Source organism: Ambystoma mexicanum, chromosome 10 (genome assembly GCF_040938575.1).
Source record: "Ambystoma mexicanum isolate Mex_15411 chromosome 10, UKY_AmexF1_1, whole genome shotgun sequence".
NCBI lineage: Eukaryota > Metazoa > Chordata > Amphibia > Caudata > Ambystomatidae > Ambystoma > Ambystoma mexicanum.
Window position 1 is genome coordinate 1379465909 of NC_090932.1, and position 19515 is coordinate 1379485423.

At 48.8% G+C, this 19515-nt stretch overlaps 1 protein-coding gene across 1 annotated transcript in view; it reads right to left on the reverse strand.

The window, feature by feature from the left end:
* ANKRD13A (ankyrin repeat domain 13A) overlaps window positions 1-19515 on the reverse strand; it is a 1258643-nt gene that overhangs the window by 786665 nt on the left and 452463 nt on the right. The gene's annotated exons all lie outside the window — the stretch shown is intronic.

Consider the following 19515-nt stretch of genomic DNA (forward strand, 5'->3'; position numbering starts at 1 on the left):
TATTGTCACCAGAAGTTAGTTGTACCAAAGACATGAAATAAGCTACAATACAGCAGTTTTGCGTATACCTGAAATAAGACTTTAGTGAGAGGAATCCGACCCTGCAAATTATTTAAAATCCATCTAGACCTGCAGGTCGTGCAACTTAGTTTACATATTCAACCTAAAAGAAATTCATTCGATCCACAGCAACAGAGGACAACAAATTTAAAATGAGATTTCTGTAAAATGGTGCATGTCACTACAAACACGCTTTATGTTTGGCACACTGTTGCCACTCAGAGGCCAGCCATGCACAGTGAAACTTTTATTTGACATTTACTGCAAAAAAAGTAAACGTTAAATAAAAGTTTCAAACATCTCTTGTAAATGCTACTCGCCCTTCATAAAATCTACTTGACTGTGCAACTGGGCGAAAAGACTTTGCAAGCCATAGATGCGTGTCTGTAAAATATGAAAGGTTAGCTGCATGAATGGACATACATAAATAGATATGATAAAAGGACTTTGAAAACAGTTTGGCCAGCTGTCTCCTGCTGGTGGTAATATATAATACAATCAAAAAGCAAAGCAAGCTCCAGAAGCTAACTACAGCGTGTTGTATTGCAGTAGATCTGTAGATGTACAGACTGGATGGGTCTATTGATTGCTACTTTGCGTAAGCATTTAGTTTGCTTTGTGTATTCATTATGTAATAGGAAAGAAAGACTAAGCAGAGTGGATTGCGTAGCAGGCAGAGAACTGCCACGCTTGGTGGAATATTGTAGTTTGTGGTCATTTCACTTTCAGGGTACCTGGTATAAAGGAACATGGTGATAATATAGAATGTCATGGAGTATGGGTTTGGTCATGGGTTGAGCATCAGTTGCAAGATGTATGCAACCTGCAGGTTACATAACTAGGTTTGCCATCAAAAGCACTTGATCATGTGATCATGTACATTTTCAAAGGTTCACTAGTCAACATGATGCATTTTACCCAACAAAATGAAATATAGTTGACACTTTGAAATTCAGACACGTCAACTTAAACTTTACTGTAAACCATGGCGGTGATGCAGTATTTTACAGTATCAATACTGTGATTAGGCATCATGTAACAACTTTCATTTTAGGAATGGAATTGCATGTCATTTTAAAAGATATAAAGTTGACATCTACTGGTCTTTGCCAGACAGGATATAGAAAGCTTAATAAAAGTATCATCCCGATCACTTCTGGTTTGCAATTTAAAAAAAAATATATGAAATTCTTGCCTAGCACTCTTACACATGCCATTGGCACTTAAGAGTGGAGGAGATGATTACTGATACACGTTCCCTCAATTAGCACTTGAAGTGAACAGAAAAGAGGGCAAAGAGAGCACTGAGGGCAAGAGGAATGCAGGGCGAGCTGTACTTTCATTGAAGAGGGCAACTTAAATAGCTAACTTTGCTACATAAGTTTTCATTTGATCAGCATACTTACAAAATTGCATAGCAATTTGCTATGTGACACTGCTTATCTTATGCTTTGAGTGTCAGCTTTCTAGGTGGCACTGCCACCTAACATCCCATAGTAAAAATGTTCTCGGAGGATACCCCACCTTGAACTCCACTTGGTTAGACAGGGTCCCTCGCTACGCTCGTTAGGTCCTGCATATTGGCAGGAAACATTTACGCTCCTCCAAATAACAAATTAACCAGCCAACATTGGACCAGTGGCTCATGCCCAGCACTAGCCTCCATTGTAATCAACCATTCCATGGTGGGGCATAAATGTGTTATTCGGCAGCAATTATACTCTTCCCTCTCCTTTACTCATTATATCTCCCTCACCTCTCGCGCATGTCGCTACCATCTTTTTAACATCCGTAAAATCTGTCCCTCTCTCACCTTTCATGCTACTAAACTCTTAATATCCTCCCTCATTTGTTCTCGCCTCTTCTATTGCTCTTCTCTCTTCTTAGGTCTCCCCGCCTCCCATCTTGCCCCCCTCAAATCCCTCTACCACTCCGCTATCCGTACCCTCTGTCTTCTCTCCCCTCACGACTCTATTTCCAATTCCCTTTCTCACCTAGTTTGGCTTCCTTTCCACTTCCAGCTTAAATTTGACTTCCTTTGTCTTGTCTTTAAATCTCTTCATGACCTTGCTCCTCCTTACCTCTCCTCTCTTCTCTCATTCTACACCCCCTCTCGCCCTCTTCTTTCTGCTGATCTTTTCTTACTCTCGGTCCCCCACCCCCTTGTGCCTCCTCTCGTTTCCGCTTTTTTCAGCTCCTTGCCCCTTACACTGGAACTCCTTACCTTTTACTATCCGCTCCTCCCTCACCTATTCCTCCTTCCGCTCCTCTTTGAAATCACTCCTTCAATCCCCTCCCTGACTTCCTTCCCCCTCTCACCCTTCTCTCCCTCCCTCCCTCTAGTACCCTTACCTTTGTTCTCTTTATCTTTCCCCTTCTCTTCTAAATTCTCCTTCCTCCTACTACTCACTCTACTCACTACTTTCTCTCCCTCTTCCCTCCTTCCACACACCCCTTCCTCTCCTTTCCCCTTTTTTCATGCAAATTGTTCTACATGCCAATTTTCTGGTTTGATTCATTTTTACTCTTATTGCTTCTACTGTTCCATGTTTATTCTTGTAGTTAACTGTAAAGCGCCTTGGTTTAAGGTGCTATATAAAACAATAAATACAAATACAAATTACAGCAGCTTCACATTTTACAAGTTAAGTTAATAAGACTGACAGCTATTGTTCTCCTAAAATACTTTAGAATGATTTTAGCAATGCTTGACCTCTTGTTTTGAAATCGTACTTGAGTTAATATCGCTGCATGAAATGTACAAAACTCAAAGATAAAGGTAGACATTAAAATATTTCACTGCTGACTTACAGCTGTGAAATGACCTCTTCGTGTTAGGTTTTAGCTGCATTTACAAACGGATCCGTGTGTTAAAAAGGCAGCATTAGATGAAGGTACAGGAAGTTTGCATACTTGAATAGCAGCTAAAAATATAACTATGGCAGCAGGCCCGTTCTTTTCCGGAAAGCATTTACCTTGGGAAAGTGGTTTGGCGCTCAGATCCTTCTGTCTCCTATTGTCAAACAGAGGGCATTAATGATTAAGACCATCTATACATACATATTTCTACTTTATATGAATAATAGTTACTAAAGCACACTTTAAACCAATGAATGCTCTTATTCTTTTGGAAGTGGAGTACAATTATAATAATATGTGCCTTTTAGTTTTGGCTATTAGGTGAAGCTGAACGCGCTACCTATAAAGCCTAAACTATTGTCATTAAAATAAGAGCTTTAACATGAGAGCTTTAAACAGGGGCTTTGGATGCAGGTTTGTTGTAATGCTTTTCAATGCAGGTTTGCATATAAGGATGGCTAAATGGTAGTTTGACCATGTGTCCCACCCATTTACCGCCCATCGCCAAGTGAAATGTATAGGACTGTCCTCTCATTCCCACCCATTTTCCATCCAGCCACACCTCCTTTTGCACTCTTTGGCTCAATGTCTACTGTGTGGTGAATTTGTCAGCCATTTTCACTTCCAAAATGGCAGCCGTCATCTGTTAATGTTATTTTAAAGTTATTGCACTTAACTGATGCTTTTAAAAATATTTACAGCATCTTTTAAGCTATGTTACATATTTTGATGTATTTGTTTTTCAAAATAAAGAAGTTTTGTTAAAGATACCTGTTTTGTAAAATGGCTTTCAAATTCTCCATAAACTGCTTTGTGGGTGGTGTTTCTAGTGTCCCCTGGTGTAAGCACGACCCGATTGCCTGTGCAGATACGTATGTCCGGAGGATGCCATTGGTTCTGCAGTTTGTGTTTCTGTACAGAGGGCATACATTTTATTTCAGCATTCGATTACTCTTGCCATGTGCACATGAGGACTCAGCCCATGGTGTTCCAAGCAGCGAGCTCTCTCATGGATTTCTGCAGGATACAGTGTGAAGCTTTCCATAAAAACCAACGATTTGCTAACTTCTCCATCCCCAAAACATTCTTCTGCCTTCGAAATCCAACTTCAAAAGGCATGCTGATAGAATGGGTGCTGAGCAAGTGGTAGACTCGTCGCTACGCTACTTAAGAAAGCTGACAGTGGCACCGTTCAGCAGTTAAACTAATAGGGGATGATGGGGTGCACTGCGTCCCAAACGCTGCACACAGACCCAGAGGTGCACACAAAGTAGTGGGCTCTGACATGGAATAGAAACCACAATTCCCAACATGCATTTGCTAAACGTCCTGCGATGGAAACGGGAGCGTCACTTTCGTAATCAATTCCATCATCTTGCTCCAAGATGGCCGAGAGTTTACCCTCAGAATTTGACGTGATCATCCTTGTAACGGTTATGAGCATACTCACCTGCTTGATGAACCTTGCTGGGAGTGGGGGGAATAGTAGTTGTGTAGAAACGGGAGCAATGATCATTGTTTTCCGTTGTTTGGTAGTAGCACATTTAGGCTAAATGATGTAGCATTTACCTGCATCCTGTACCGACACTGTGCCTGATGATGTAGGTCTAGGAGTGTCCATAGCACGTCAGTGCTGTACTGAAGAAAACAAAGCAGCAGTGTTGTGCCTCGCACCAAGGTCTCCGTATAATAGACTTGCACATTCCAGCGGCTCGGTTCGAGACTTGCCGCACCCAGTGCCCAAGGCACAGCTATAATGCGCTGCATATATTGCTTCACCTTGCTGAGATTAACCCCATAACCTGCCTGTGGCAGAAGATGCTGAACTTTAAATTATGGGTGACACACCAGTATGATATTTTAGGACGCCTGTTACATTGACACTGATGCTTGGTACCTCATACAGGGTCTATGGTGAAAGCACTGTAGCTTATGGTGTGACTTACACATAAGTTCTCCAACTCATAGACAGTAAAGAGTGCATGAGAAGAAGCGGCATTGTTTAATAATAATCGTGCATTTGAGTCGTGGCACACCAAATATGACTGTGAAGCACTGTCAATCATGGCATGCAGCACTGTGACGAGAGCCATGTTCCTTAAAGTATTCGTGTAACCCGGTAGAAGCGGTTACTTTTAAAAACAAGCACTGGCAATGCCAAAAATGGGAAAGGCATTTCACAGACAATGCTGTAGTGGTATTAACTGGCCGTACCTGCTGGCTTTATAAGTGCTTCCCTTTTGAGGTTGAATTTCTTTGAAATAAACAATAACTCTGGGAGTATATGTATACTATTTAGGGGAGGATTGCATTTGAGCATCAGGTGTTCACCTAACAGGAGTTCTTTCTATTTTTCTTTAGTTAGTAAGTGCTTCCATGTTAGGTGAACAAGTGTTCCAATATTTCCACGACAGGAAACCATCTCTCTATACTTTCAAAATCTTCATTAAGCAAGCTCAGAAAAGAGCGGGAAAATGTGGGAGGAGCTTCTTAATGGTTTGGCACATTGAGGGCCATTCAAGGGATAAAAAGGCAAGCACTTCTTCCTTAGTTCACATACCAGGAACAGCCTCAGATGAAAACTATGATGCAGACCCACTGGTTGAACATTGCAGGTTTGAAGTTCAGATGTATTGGAGCCTCGCAGAAATGCAGCTTCAAAGTTGGCACCGGCGTTTCATGAATTTGTAAGTGCCCCCGCCTTTCTGGCCCCTCATGTTGTCCTTCCCCTCCACCCTGCTAGCCTGATCTCATCTTTCCCCTTACTTCCAACCCCACCCTTCTGCTAATCACTGCATGAGTTGTTTTGATTCACTATGGTTTCACCATCACCGCCTGTTGCCAACGCTTGGATTTGACTTTTTGGACACACTGACTCTTGGTGCTTTACCTTGTCAATTCTCAGGCTGGACCTCACCTGGATCTCGTACTCAGGATGGCCCTTAATCATACTGTGAGCATTGTCATCTGGAATCCTTGCTTACATTTCCTGTTCCCTGCAACATTATGTGTTTTACTGTTCTCTGCAACTGTACTCGCTCTCCTCTGTTTCTTTGCTTTTTATCTCACTGTTTTATTCTCTGTTCTCTCCTCCTCTCCCTTCTCCCTCCCTCCCTCCCTTCCTTCCTTTTTTCTATGCACTTACTCTATCAGAATTGTCCCTAGACCTAGTATGATAGCAACAAATGTTTGTCTCCTACCCCTTTCCCTTACTTGTTTCCCCCCCCCAGCACTATCTGAAATGCCACCAGGCCTAGTGCGATAGTCGCTTGTTTTGTTCGTCTCCCTCCTTTCTCCCCCCCTTATCCCCCCCTTCTCCCTCACCTCTTGTAAATCTCCAGCTCTACCAGAAATGTCGTCAGGCCTAGTACGGTAGATGCCTAGCGTTCCCATTTCCCTCTCACCCCTTCCTATCTGTGTCAAAGCTCTTGCACTACCTGAAAGGTCGCCAGGCCGAGGACGATAGTTAATTTCACATTCTTGTTGTTCATGGCCTGTAAGAATGTCATTGTATTTTCCCTCCCTTCCATTGAAGCGCTTTGAAACACATTGTGTAAAGGCGCTATATAAAAAAACTATCATAATCGATGGTAGCAGCTGCAAAATGGTGCAAGGACAAGGGGATATAACAGCAGTGCCTAGTAAATGCCTAATACTTCTACACAAGCGAACACTGTTGGCTTGCCAATGCTTGTTTTATGAAGGCTGCTTTCTGCAAGGCCTCTGTGTTTTTAATACGGAGCAGGATCATGTGGCAAGCAGCCCAAAAAACAAGGATCAGTCGGAAATAGCCCTTTTCCACTGCCAAGTGTGTGACTCTTAGATCAGTGATCACTGTGGTTGGAGGGTGGCGCCATGTAGCCACTTTAGTGCAAATTGGTTTACTTCTCTTTTTTGACTCATGATAACAGAGGGAAATACCAGTTGTTTGACTTCCCCTGCTGGTCAGTGCCCAAGGGAGCTGCCTAGTTTGATTACTACTTGCACTGGCCCTGCAAACCTATGGTGCTTGAGGATAGAGGAGTTGGCTGGAAATGACCTGAGATGATGACATTCAATCTGTGGAACAGAGATGTTTGGTCAAGCCGGGCCACGGCAGAGGGTGTACTCCCTTGGTGGAGATGCAGGAGAGTAGTCGGCAAAGAAAAAAGATCAGATAAGGCCTCAACGCAGATGGCATGCAAGAATGGGCAGTGACTTTGACCAGACAAATGTACTCTAGCACATTTTTTAGTGTGGAACATACATAGCCCGAATAGCCTTTGTCACTTATTGGGAACTTCCTTCCAACCAGAAGTGTTTTTCACGTCCCATTCAAAAAAGTATTGGCAATGCCAACAGTTTGGGCTTTGTGTAGGCATGGCAAAGGCACTTACCAGGCACTGACATAGTGGTATCAACTGACCATTGATGGTAGCAGGTGCCTGGTCATCAAATAGTAGTGCTTGCCATATGCCTAACCCTTATACTCAAGCCAAAACTGTTGGCTTTGCCAATGCTTGTTTAGCTTTGGCTATTAGGTGGTGCTGAAAGCTCTGTATATAACCCAAAACTAATGTCATGGGACACGAAGATAGGAGAAAAACGACATGTTAGGTGCATACAGCGTGTGGGTGTTGCTTCATTATTTACCAACCCATCGACTGACATTGGCCATGTTAGTCTCTATGGTCATTCCCACCCACTACTTGCCACTCCCCACTGCAAAACAATCAATCCCACTGGGATCTTTCTAAATCTAGCTCTGTACTTTTTGAGCAACCTTCTGAGGTATCAGGTAATAAAATCGTGGCAAAAATGTTGCTGGTAAAACCCGTGGTATGACCCGGTAAAGGTGTATCCCATTATACCAGTTAAGGGGAGCGGGGGTTGCAGGGGTCTCCACTTAAATGGTATAATGTTTATGTTTACTGAATTTATATAGCGCTTTATGCCAAAGCGCTTTACAGAGTAAACAACAAGATACCAAATTTAAAGAAGCTTATGTACAAACATGAAACAAAAAAATTATTTAAATCGGCTTCTCTGTGCGCACCTACTGGAGGAAGAGTGAGTCCATGAATATCGGGACAGGACCAGGGTGAAGTGCCTAAGTCGTACCGTCCAGGGTGAACTCTACCTGCACATGAACCACAGCGGTGCCCCGGCAGGACGATGCCAGGCTGTAGGAAGTGCGGCTGGAGCAGTGCTGCAGCATTGCCACTGGCAGCATGGGGGCTGGGAGCGGATGCTGCTCCAGCAGAAGAAGGGACTTGTGGACACTCAGGATGGGTGGGTGGTTTCCATGCATCAGTCCCTGGGATGGACAGAAAAGATTGAACCAGGCGGTGTGTCTGGGGCAACTTGGGGTGAGGCTTCGGGGACTGAGGCTGCAGGTGTGCCAAAGCAGGATACGGGTGTATTAGACAGAAACGGGCAGCAGTCTTCACAGGCTGTCAGACTTCAAGGGATTATAAGGCTACGGAAGGTGCCAGGGTTCGAGGATGAGCTGGGTGTCAGTCACCGAGAGTGAGAGGCAGTTGTAAGACTAAATATGTTGTTATGTTAGGGGTGAAGTCCTAAAAAAAAAAAAAAGTGGGGGGCAGCACCAAATTCGTTTTTATTAAAGTTGCAAACATGGGGGCGTGGCTACGAGGGCCATGTAGGAGGACGCGATCTGGAGGAGCTCCCAAGATCCTGAAATGATCCTGGCGAAATAGTGCATAAAAACGTGCCTATGACTGCTGAAAACACACATGTTGGTGTGTGAACGGTCTGACTGCGCTTGGTGAACTTTTGGAAGGCGTGGGAGGAATGGTGGTAGAGTTTTGTGCGAAAAAGATAAGGAACGCCGGAGACGGAAGACGAAACAAAATGGCCGATCAACAACCGGAACAAAGGAAGGAACAGGCCGCACGGTGGTCGGGCGATAGGAGTGGACTGTGTGCGCATTTGTAACTTGCGCGGAACGCAGGTCCCCTATGTTGAGATACTACCGCGAATCGGCCTGTATGGCTGCAGAATCATGTCTAATAGAACCGTAACACCGAAGGCGAAGCAGCCCACGTTGGACAACTTCGCCAAGACGTCCCCTGGACCGGAAAGTCACAAGAGCAAGGATAAGTCGCCTGCAGGCGGGATGCCTGTGACAGGCACTAACCAAGAGGTCCTGGCTGCGATTGCGGACCTGAAGGCGGCCTGGGAGGCTAAACTTGAACTGGCCATTACTGAGCTGAAAACGGCATTGGACCTTAAGGTCGGTGAGGTGCAGGAAGAGGTGAATTTACTTCGACAGGACGTCAGGTCTCTGGCAGAGCGCACTGAGACCCTCGAGAAAGAGGTGAGCCCGAACACCGCGGATTGTGCCTCCCATAAGGCCGAATTGCATGCCCTAGTGCAGAGAGTGGGCAACTTGGAGAACAGGGCGGAGGAGGCGGAAGGACGCGCCCGACGGAATAACATTTGCATCGTGGGCCTGCCAGAAGGATCAGAGGGCCACGATCCCACGGAGTTCATCGAATCTATGCTGTTGCAGGAGATACCCAGAGGAGCTTTATCTCAGGGATTCGCGGTGGAACGTGCGCATAGAGCTCTGACAAGGAAGCCGCCGCCGGGAAACCCACCTAGGCCAGTAATTGCCAAACCCTTAATTACCGGGACCGAGAGAGGATACTAGAACACTTCCGCAAGGGTGGAACGATTACACGAGGGGCGGCAAACATAACGGCCTACCCGGACTATACCCTGACTGTGCAGCGTAGCCATATGAACTTTGGGACGGTAAAGCAGAGATTGAGAGAAGCGGGCCATAAATACATGTTGCTGTATCCGGCGAAATTGAAGGTTTTTCACAAACACAGGACTTTGTTTTTTGAGACTCCGGAGGACGCCATGGGATGGCTCGACGCGCAGGGATGCCCCCAGGAGCCTGACGTTTGGACGGGAAGAGGAGATGGAGGAGATAAGTAGTACACGAGGAGGGCACTACAAGATGGCGCGGAATAGGACTCTGGGAATTCATTATAGTCATTTGAGCAGACTTAGGCAGAGAAGGACAGACTGTTAAACAATATATTATGAGCACTGTGACTATTGCTGTTTTTAGGGGAGCCTTGCAGAGCGGATCTCTTTACCCCACTTAGTAACCTTAGTTAAGTGGCCATTAGGGCGACTTCACCCTACTGAGCTATGGGCATTGGTTGGTTCTTGCAGGGCTAGATGTGGGGGTGCCCGAGTTCCATGGATGGAGCTAGGCAGCAGTTGGGGAGTGTGGTGTTGGGGAAGGGATGGGTAGAGGGTGGGGAGGGAAGTGGGAGTTTGGGGTGTACATAGTTATGGGGAGTTCGAGTTTGTACATGAGGCTACAAGAAAAAGCTAGAGGGCTGTATCTGTATCGCATGGGCAGGTGGGATTGGCTGCACAGAAGGGGGGAGGATACTTATGAGCTATGGGGGATCTTAAGATCGTAACGTGGAATGTCAGGGGACTCAATAGTTACTTAAAGAGGAACAAGGTCATGATGTATTTGAAAAGACAGAAGATTGATATTGCACTGTTGCAGGAGACGCATCTGACTCGGGAAAAGTTGGAACTGGTGGGGAAGAAGTGGAGAGGTATTGTAGTGGGTTCTCCGTATTCTGCCTAGGCTAGTGGAGTGTTGGTCTGGGTGGCACCGCACGTTCCGCTCCAACTTACACAAGAGGTGGTGGATACAGAGGGGAGGATGGTTATATGGAAGGCACTGGTGGGGAATAAAGAGGTGTGCATTGTAAATACGTATTCCCCCAATCAAAACACGGCGGCATATTTTAGGACTCTGTGTACCAACCTGGGTACGTGTGTGGGTGGGGCGGTTATTTGGCGAGGGGATTTTAATTGTGTGCTGAACCACAGGGTAGACAGATCTGATAAGATTGATAGGCCCACCCCAGCAGCCAGGGCATTGCAGACGCTGCTCGACGACTTCGGGCTGGCAGATGTTTGGAGGCTGAAACATCCTAATGGGGAGCAGTATTCGCATTACTCAGCCCCGCAGCAACTGCATACAAGACTTGATTATTTTTTTGCCACGCCAGATGTGGTGGTAGAGACCACCCAAATAGAATACAAAGCGAGGGTCCTGTCGGACCACTCGCCTCTGGTCCTGGGGTGGCAGTACTGCCGCCCCAGAGCGCGGATACCGACGTGGCGCCTCCGGGCTGAGGCACTCAAGGATCCGGTCTTCAGAGAGGATATCAGAGACGAGATTATACATTATTTCGAAGAGGACACTGGCAGTGTGGATTCGGCGGGCACGCTCTGGGAAGCCTTTAAGGTGGTGTTGCGGGGTGCTGCCATTGCTAAATCAAAGGGCCTGCAGGGTGGGGTCCTGACGGAGTTAGGGGGAGCTGAGGATGAACTGGAAAGGGAACTCAATAGTGGAGGGGGGGATGCGGAGCTAGTACTTAAACTACAGCAGCGGTGTGCGGAACTTTGGGAAAGGCTCTGCAACCTTAACTATAAGAAGTATGTTGAGAGGCAGCATGCAGGTGGGGATAAAACGGGCCGTCTCTTGGCATGGCTATACAAGAGTGAAACCCCTAGGCCCCCGATTAGGACAATAACCAGAGAGGATGGAGAGGTAGCGAACACCCAAGAAGGAGTCAATGAGGCATTCTTGGATTATTAAAGGGCACTATATGAGGACAAAGGGGGGGCAGCCGAGAGGAGATAAGGGAAACTTTAAGAGATATGGGATTACCTAAGATTAGTGCCGAAGAAAGAGAAGAGCTGGATGCACCGATTACTTTGGAGGAATTGGAGAAGGTGGTGAGGCAGCTGCCCACCAGTAAGACCCCGGGAGCGGACGGACTTCCTAGCGAATTTGATAAAGCATATAGAGAGGAGGTACTCCCCCACCCCATGCTAGAAATGTTTAATGAATCGTTTGAGGTGGGCCGGTTGCCAGAATCGCTTAGGGAAGCAATTATAATACCGCTCCCTAAGCCCAACAAACCAGGGCATAGCTGCGGCTCCTACAGGCCCTTGTCAATGCTGAACCAGGATGGCAAGATATTGACAGCGGTCCTGGCTAATAGATTGCAGAGAGTTATTAGTAAATTGATACATCCAGACCAAACAGGTTATGTCCCCAACAGAAATATAACCCACAACCATAGGCGACTCCACCGGGTGGTTGAATGGGGGAGCAAGAGCAAGGGTGAAATGGCGGTTGTGTCCTTAGATGCAGTCAAAGCTTTCAATTCAGTCAGGTGGTCGTGGTTGCTGGAGGTCCTGAGGGAATACGGGATGGGGCCGAGCTACATTAGGTGGGCGAAGTTGCTGTACAGTGAGCCGCTAGCTAGGGTACGTACAGGAGCGGTGATCTTCGAGAGGTGGCAACTTAGCAGAGGCACCAGACAAGGGTGCCACTGGACCCCAATGTTATATATTCTGGCCCTGGACCCCCTGGCAGTGTACTTTCAGCAACAATATGACATGATAGGCATGGAGGTAGGGGGAGAGAAACACCTAATATCCCTGTATGCTGACCATTTGCTATTATATTTGAAATATCCAGAGGAAAATCTTCAATATATTCTGGAGGTAATGGAAAGGTATGCAGAACTGTCTGGCATAGCGGTGAACCCCCAAAAATTGAGCATATTCCCATTGGGTAGCTACAGAGGAACCCTTCCGGAGCGGTTGCCAGTGTTGCCGATACCATGGGCGGTTGGTTCCTTCCGCTAACTCGGAATAGATGTGTATCACACGGTAGAGGAGGAACATTTGCATAACACCGAGGTGGCTGTGGGAAAAATCCGTATAAGCATGAAGTTTTGGGAGAAGTTGCCGTTGGCGATGATGGGACGGGGGCAATGCTTAAAATGGTGGTCCTGCCTAGGCTCTTACATTTTTTCAGCAATATTCCGTATATGATACCTAAGAAGCTTTTTGCCAAGCTGAATAGTATGTGCAGAGACTTCCTATGGCATGGCACCCGGAATAGAGTGGCGCTATGGAAGTTGCAGAATTTCTATGAGGGGGGGGGGGTATTAAGCTGCCTTATTTTGAGGCCTATTATGTAGCTGGTCAGTTGCAATATGTGGTCAAATGGCTCTCTGATGAGGTAACTCCCAAATTTAGGCTGTTTGGACAGGACTGCACTCCGTTTAATATGAAGGAAATTATTTGGTTGCCTAGGTCAGAAATGAAGGAGCGCCCGGGAATGATGTTGCTGGGGTGGAAGATGAGGCGTAGAGTATGTCGAATGATGGAGGACCCGTACCCGTGTTCCCCGCAGGTGCCATTGGTTGCTTTGGCAGGGGAAGACAAGCAACTAAGGATGATAATCAGGACCTACTGGGAGTCGGGCGGGCTGGTTACATTGGGGGATGTTTGGCAAGAGGGGACCATTAGGGATTTTGAAGGACTAGGGGGAAGAGTCGGGCTTGCATAGGGGCCAGTATGTCACATACCTAAGGCTGGTGCAGAATATTCGTAAAATCTGGCCTTAGACTGTATTGGCTGAGGAACCAGATGCCACTATGGGGACAATATATGACATATCAGAAGGCGGGTATGAGATCTCTAGATTGTATGAGATGGTGATGACCCGGTTTGGGAAGGAGTTGACGCATTTGAGGTTGAATTGGGAAACAGAGGTGGGAGCACAGATGGAGGATGGGATGTGGGAGCATGCTATGGGATACCACAAGAAGGTGTCAAGAAATGCTAGATTACAACAAATTATTACAGTTGTATATAACGCACAGAGCTTACATGACACCGATGAGAATATCGAAGTTTGTAAATGTGGGACGACAAGCGTGCCCAAAATCCGATAAGGAAAATGCTGATATGACACACATGTTTTGGTCTTGCCCAGTGATTGAGAGTTTCTGGGGAGAAGTGGCGCAAAAACTAGCGGACAAAGGGGTCACGCTCATAATAGATACGGCCTGGGCCTGCCTGTTGGGAGGGTTTCCCAGACCACGGAAACTTAAACATGTTGGGAAATTGAAAGACTTGGCATATGTACTCGCAAAACAAAGGATTGCCATGGGATGGAAGCAGTGTCATAAACCACGGGTTGAGGTATGGTGGCGGGAATTGCAGAAATGGGCGGAGGCTGAAAGGGTGGTATGGCAGGAGGCATGTAGCATGTGTAGGGAAGAAGAAGTGGGTACCCTGATGGCATGGAGAGTATTAATAGCAGGACTGTTTGGAACAATAACGGATTCTGCAGACTCAGAAGGAGGTGATAGCCTCCTGAGGCCTTGTTATCCCTGAGCCTTCGTTCCTGGGCACATGCCGCCTACGACGTGTCTTGGACCGTGTACCGAAAGACTACTCGGCGTTCCTTTCTTCTGCCTGCTCCTTCTTTTCTTGGACCGTGTACCGAAAGAGTACTTGGCGTACTGGCTCCTGCCTGCACCCCTTCTTCCGTTCTTCTTGTAGGGTGGATTGGGTGGCAAACGTTTTTCCTTCCCCTTTTCCAGGTACTAAGAGCCTACCCGAGAGAGGTGAGCTCTTACCTGGTTTGTGCCGCCTCTCCTTTTCCAGGCTTACTTATACCCCCCCGACCTTTTGTTCCTTCCTGGGGGCGGCCGGGTTACCCCCCTGATCCCTTGCTGTTACAATTTGACCTTCCCAGGTGCTGTTTCCTGCCCTTCCTGGGCTTTTGTTTCTTGTGGCGCCATTCGGACGCCCCTCCCTACGCTTTTGCGTCGTTTTCCCCCACCCCGCGCCTAAACTCCCAGACCCTCTATCGTCCCGCATTTCATGCGGCCCGGGGCCTGGGTCATAGGCTGAGTAGTGTGGGTTCACTTTCCTTCTTTTACCAGATCCCTACCCGAGTAATAAATTACAGACAACTTATGTGTGTGGAAAAGTTGTAGGCCGTAGGCATTTTATTTTCTTACAGAAAATACAACACAACAAAATAATTACACTGCCATATGCTTTTGGGCACATTGTGTCCAGTTCCGAAGTTGCCCAAGGCTCCTCCTGAGTCCTTGTTATCCCTGAGCTTTCGTTCCTGGGCACATGCCGCCACACCTGAGTGGGTGTTCCTTACGCCCGCTCAGGTCCCCCCCAAAAGCACCCTACCTACAACCCCGTTCCTGGAGTGCCCTAAAAATGTTGTCGGAAAAAAACCCCATCCCTTCCTTTGATAGGTGCACCCCATCCTGGTGAAACATGTCCGGATTGTTCCGGTGTAAGCCATGTCTTATGAAATGCAGCCCTGTGCTCTTGCAGTACTTTTCTACTGATTTATTTAGTTTCTTTCTGGCTATCTCAATTGCGTGCCTCTTCTGTGCCCCATACCAGACCCTTCTTGGGATTATCTCGGACATAAAAGATGTATAACCAGGTACTCGGGGGTGGGGGGGGTCCCTGAAACCTATCAGGTCCGATAGCCTGTCGTGGATGTCCTCCCAGTGCATCCCCGGGAGGCCCCACCATGATGTAATTGTGTTCCTGAAATGTAGTCCTTGCTTCACCTCTTCCAGCCACCTGCCTGCCCGGGTCACGAAAGAGTGCCCCACTATCCATGCCGATTTGAATAGTCCGGCCTTTGTAGAAACGGGGGAGATAAGTGTCATATCAGTTCCTCCCTTATGTATTTCTTAAAACATTGCGACTTCCATCCCCCAATTCGTCTCACCCCCTTTGCTCCCAGGCCCCCCGCCCACGCAGAGGTTGCTGCCCCTATCCTGAAAGAGTGCGTCCCAAATCCGGCTGGATCCCATCCCGCTTTCGCCACCGCCTGTTTTAATACTGCCGGAAACTGGTACCTGCTGAGTGCGCTGCCGTCCTTATGGATCAATAACTGTCTGTCGACCTCTGGTCATAGCTCCAGGAATTCTTGGGTGATACCCATACTAACGTCTTTTCTTGCCAGGCCGTCTCCTGCCTCCGTATTCCTGGCCACCAGTTCCCCTATTCTGAATGCTCCATAGTATGCTAGCGCAAATGCTGCCCTGAACAGCGCGGTTTCGTACGTGCTGCTGCACGTGTCTTGCAGCACTTTTAGCAGAATTATCAATTTCCCAAAATTTACCGGCCTTCTGCTATCTGGTTTTTTCCCCGCTAACTTTGCCCATCCCCTCATAGCGTATTTTATCTTAGCGCAGCCAGTCGGGTCCGGTATGCCCGCCACTTTTGTGGTATATGCCACCGCCGCCAGGTGCGCTGCTGCCCAGCTTTTCTTTTTCCCTTTGGCAAATGCCCCTTCAAGAAATTCACAAATTTTTTCCGCTGACATTTTTTCCACCTGTTTCCATCAACACATCTTTTACATGCTTTTCGTACTGCTTACCCGTTTTGTATGTCAGGGCATTTCTGGTCAGCTTGTCGATGACCCTTTCTTTTCTCTGTTCTTCTCCCACTTCTTTTGAGTCGACCTTGAGGCCAACCGTGCTTTCCTTTCTAGTGCCTCCAACGGGACCCATGCCTTCCGTGGCATGGGAGTTCTTTCCTTGTCGGCGTCCGGTCTCAGCTCCCTGAATTTCTCCCACTGAAAGCGAGAGATTGCATCAGCCACCACAATTTCTTCCCCAGCGATATGCCTCGCCTTTATGCATGTATTCATTTTTAGGCTTTCCAGTGTGATTGCCCTCATTTATTCTAATACTAGCATGCATTACGCACTTCCTTTGTTTAACACGTGCACCACCGCCATGTTATCTGACCATACTGCCAACTCCTTGTTCCCTAGTTCTTCCCTCCATGCGCATAACGCGACATATCAGGAAGAGCTCCAGCAGCGTTATGTTCTTTGTCCATTCCGCCAATTGCCATGATTTTGGCCACTTGCCTGCACACCATTTTTTCCCCAGTATTGCGCCAAAACCAAAGCCACCGGCTGCATCAGTGAACAACACCCTTTTACCTTCATCGTTCACCGGTGAGCGCCATGTTACCGCCCCCTTGAAGTTTTTCAGAAATTCTGCCCATACTTCCAGATCTCTCTTGATTCCTCCCCCTAGCCTAACCCTGTGGTGCCCTTAGGTAGCACCTCTTGTTTTCAGCTTGATACTTCTCTGCAACACCTTCCCCTGAGGTATGACTCTTCCTGCGAAGTTCAGTTTTCCTGCCAGCGCTTGCAATTCTCTCACTGTTGCTTTGTTTCTTCCTTGTAGCTCCTTTATTGTCTTCAGCAGCTCCGTCACCTTGTCCTCCGGGATCCGACACCTCCCCTCGGAGTCAATTTCTATACCTAGGAATTGGATAACCTGTGTTGGCCCCATCGTTTTCTCTTCCGCCAGAGGAAAACCCCACTCGCTCGTTATTTCCACAAATTTGTCCAGGGTTGCCCTGCATAGCTCCGCACCTTTGGGGCCGACGAATAAGAAATCGTCCAGGTAATGCACCATCATGGATTCCATCATCACCTGTGTTACTGCCCATTGTAAGAATGAACTTGGGGGGCGTGGCCTGGAGCACCACGGATGAGGCTGCTCCGTTGATGGCCTCCGTAGGGACCCGCGGCCTCAACTAAGATTTAGCTGGCTCCAGCAACGCTGCTGCTGTTCCTCTGGCGGGAGAAGCTGGTGGAACCACTCCCGCACCCACCGCATCAATTTTAAAGATAAACGCTGCGGGAATGTCGAAAACGCGGCTGGGAAAGCTTGGCGCGGGTGCCTCACTACAGCGAGCCAAGATGGTGGCCGTGACCCAGGCCCCTCATCTCCTCCGCCGCCCAGTGGCTAGACGCCTATAGCACCTCCTGCTCCCTTCCTCCGCTCCGGCCCCCGATAGCCAGACATTCGTCTCGCTATCGGAGGCTGCTGAAGGAGGCAGCCGCTCCGGACCCCAAGGCGGGCCTCCCGCCTGCAACCTGGGCGCGGGTCTGGGACCTCTCCGCCCACCCCTCCCCCTGGCTCCCTGCCAGGGCCCACTGGAGCGGGGACTGGGATCGGCATCGTCTCCCTCCTTCCACCTTGGACCCCAGCGGAGCCACCCCAAGCCTCCCGACTCTCCTGCCTGCCAGACCCGACGAACACACTTCAGAGGGAGGCCCTCCTGGAGGAGAGCCTCCGGAGCTCCCCAACCCTCACCCGATCGGCGACCCGGCTCCCTGGAGGGACGACCGGGCCCCCGGAGCCCTCCTGCTTCTGGACCGGGTGCGGGGGCGAGGGCTCTTCATCCGCCCCCCCCCACCCCCTTCACCCGCAACTATCGGCGCTGGGGGTCGGCGGGACGACGGCGTCTTCCTCTGAGGAGACCCTGCCTGCAGCCTGAGGCCTCCATCTGCCTCCCGGGACTTCATCTGTCCCCAGCCCCGCGGCCCCGCGCCCCGGAGTTGGTGTCGGGGGCCTGGCCGGGTGATCCTACCCTGCCTCCCGCTTGCCCTGAAGTGTGGCCTCCCCAGCCCTCTGCGGCGCAGCCCTCCTCGGGTGGACCCCTACTCTCTGCTGGCCAAATTGGATCCCCCACTACAGTCTCCCCGGCACCAGATTCACAGCCTCTCTCCAGCATCCTGGGGCGCCCCTGCCCACCAGATACCTCGCCAGCTAAGGAAAGTGGCCCCTACCATCTGGGATTCTGGTTGCCCGAAGTGGGCCACATATCGCTCCTAACCCCCCATGGCTTCTCAACAGCTCTCCTCGACCTCCTTCTGAAGGCATCCCCACGTCTCCTGCCGCCATAATCTCCTGGGGTGCCCCTGCCCACTCCACCTGCCACACCTATCATCCTTGACAGCTGCAGCCCCCCATGTTCCCCCAGCCAGGGAGCTCGCGGCGTCCCGACCACCCCCGGCGACCTAGCCAGAGGAGGATCCCCAGAGTCTCAGCCCTAGCAAAATGTCGAGACTCACCAAACCAGCCAAAACCGCAGACATTTCCTCCATGCTCCTAGCAACAGACAAGACAAGGAAACCGGATCCCCCGCCTAAACTCACCCCGCAGAAGCCCCCAGAAGAGCAAGGTAATCTCGCCACCAGAGATGACTTGATGGCCTTCATGCGGGACATTAAAGCCGAGATCCGGTCCTGCATGACCGAACTCACCACACGACTAGAACAGACGGACCAACGACTCACGGAAGCGGAACAGAGGATAGGAGAGGTCGAGGACCTGACCCAGAACCACAATGCAACTATAATAGAAATGCGACGCGAGATCCAAGCGCTCCAGTCTGGTAACAAGATCCTCGCATTCAAGCAAGAGGACTTAGAAAACAGGGCTCGACGAAATAATCTGCGCATCCGTGGGGTCCCAGCAACGATTCAAGATGAAGAGCTCCCGGAATATATAGGCAACTTTTTCCAGGCTCTCCTCCCACTTATGGACAAAACCCAACTCGTCCTGGACCGAACTCACAGATTGCGCCCGAGACGAGGAGCAGATTCGGACGGCCCCCCGGATGTGATCACTAGAGTCCACTTCTATGCTACCAAAGAGGCCATCTCGGCGATAAGCCGCACCAAAGATGAACTGTCATTCATGAGCACCCCCCTGCAGATATACCAAGATCTCTCCCCGATCACTGTACAGAAAAGAAGAGCTCTCAAGCCCTTGACCCTATTCCTCCAGAGCCAGCAGATCCGCTACCGATGGCTCTTCCCCGCCACTTTACAATTCTCGTACCAGGGAACCCTGCGTAAAATCAGCCATCTGGAGGACGCGA